The sequence below is a fragment of the Echinops telfairi genome, unplaced genomic scaffold (assembly GCF_000313985.2).
Source record: "Echinops telfairi isolate 266 unplaced genomic scaffold, ASM31398v2 ScPeMD7_5;HRSCAF=22, whole genome shotgun sequence".
Classification (NCBI taxonomy): Eukaryota; Metazoa; Chordata; class Mammalia; order Afrosoricida; family Tenrecidae; genus Echinops; species Echinops telfairi.
The window spans coordinates 29617075-29619087 of record NW_022103901.1 but is presented as its reverse complement, the minus strand read 5'-3'; the positions used below and the strand labels follow the sequence as shown (position 1 = coordinate 29619087).

Below are 2013 nucleotides of genomic sequence, written 5' to 3'. Positions count from 1 at the left end.
GGGCCAAAGGGAGCCCCACACACATGGGGGCGGAGGACACTGAGGGCTTGAGATTGGGGAACACCGTGTGTTGAAGCAGGGACTGCCTCTGTCGCCTGCCTGACTGGTGACCCTGGCTGTCCTTGGTGACCATTGTCAAGGGGCATGTTGCTCTGTGGGCCTGAGTGCGAGGTGCTGCCTACAGGATGACACGTGTGTGGGAGAAGTCACCTGCTTTCCATGCACTTTAATGACACACAGCCGTGGGGAGGGGATAAGTGGCTCCCACACCTCTGCTACCTGCTCAGGTGAGGGTGGGAGGGATCAGGGGCAGAGCCGGCTGGTAGGGAGGGACATCAGTGGAGGCCCCTGAGCAGGAAGCTGAGGTGTGGGGATAGATGGGTTGGGGGCTCTGTGGCTTGAGCTCAGGGCTCCTTGGGGACATAGCTGTGGAAACAGTCCAGGGAGTTTGTGACCCGGGTGTAGATCCCTGGCTGGTCAGACTGAGCACAGCCCTCGACCCAGCTGTCCAAGCCTGCCTGCATCCAGCTGTCCTTCACCTTGCACACCAGGGGACCTCCAGAGTCTCCCTATGGGAGGGGAGGGTCAGTGATGGCCAAGAGGCAGTGGGCAGGTGAGACTGTGAGAAGGTGGGTAGCAAGGGCTCTCACCTGGCAGGAGTCATGCCCCTCCGTCCCAGCACACAGCATGTCATCATGAACGATGTGGATGTTGTCCCCAGTGGTGAGACCAGTGTGGTAGTTGGTGTCACAGAGGCTGTTTTCTACAATGGGCACCTCTACTTCCTTCAGAGGAAACGGTGGAGGCAGGGGGGCTGTGGAGAAGAGGAGAGGAAGAATGCCCTGAGCTGTCACCGCCCCAGGAGGGGCTCAGCCTCCTTGCTGTCTTGTGGCTGGGGGAGCTGTCTGCTGAGCATGTCTGCCCAACAGGATCACATCGAGGGGGGAACTGGCAGTGGGACACCCCCAGACTCAGCCCATGCTGGGGAGGACTCCCTGGGTTTGTGGAGAGCATCATGATGGTGAGGGGCAGAGCTGAATTCCACCCACCCAGAGCCCCTCCCTCCGGGAAGAGCATGTCTTCCCAGCACAGGAGGTTGGGGGTGGGCAGCCCCTTCCTGGTCCTTCCAGTGACTGTCGGCCGGGGGTCTGTGTGACAGACCAGGGCCTGCCCAGCAGGACCCATGTTTCAGCAAGGCATTCCAAGCCTTAGCTCTTGATCAGGGAGGCATGAGAAGGAGCCTTTTGAAGCTCTGAGACCAGCCTGCTGGGGTCAGCACTGCTCCCCGACACACAGCCGGGGGCGGGTAGGGGTGGGGGGGTGTAGTGTGTCAGCTGCCTGCAGGGGCCGTCCATCCATCCCCGCCACCCTCCAGGTTGATCCTAAGATCTTTTTTCACTCTCTAGGGGACCCCAGCCCAGGACCTAACTCCGGACCCATTTCACACACAGGGAAACGGGTCAGAGGCCCTCAGATGAAGGACAGGTGGGGCCCCTGCTCCCCCCACCCACCCGCTCCTGCTCTCTAAACTGGGCCATGTGTCATGGGGGAGAGGATGAAGGCCTCTCAGGAGCAAGCTCTCTGCCACCCCTGAGGCTCACTTCCACTCCCCACATCGCGCCACCCGGTCACCCAGCAGTGTCCCAGGGGGAAAGTTCTCTGAGGCTGGCAGCAGGGGACCACTGCAGGTGGTTGGATATGTTCATAGGGTCCTAGAGCTCCAGCAGGGTGATGTCGGCGCCCCCCTGTGCAGTGTAGAAGTTGGGGTGCACGATGATCCTGCTGGCTGGCAGAATCTGGTCCTCATAGTACAGGTGCTGCTCTTGAAGCTGCACCCCGAGCTCCAAGGCCTCCTCAATCTCCTTGTGGGGACGGTCCATTTGGGAGAGCCCAGCCCAGCGCCCTGGCTCCCATCCCTTGATACTCACGGTCCAACACAATGCCAGTGGTCAGTACCCACTGGGGGTGCATGAGGGCGCCCCCACAGAAGTGGCTCCAGTAGTGCATTTTGTC

At 61.0% G+C, this 2013-nt stretch overlaps 1 pseudogene; it reads right to left on the bottom strand.

Moving 5' to 3' along the window:
- Positions 1-402: 402 nt before the first annotated feature.
- LOC101653667 lies at positions 403-2007 on the bottom strand (annotated as a pseudogene).
- Positions 2008-2013: the final 6 nt, after the last annotated feature.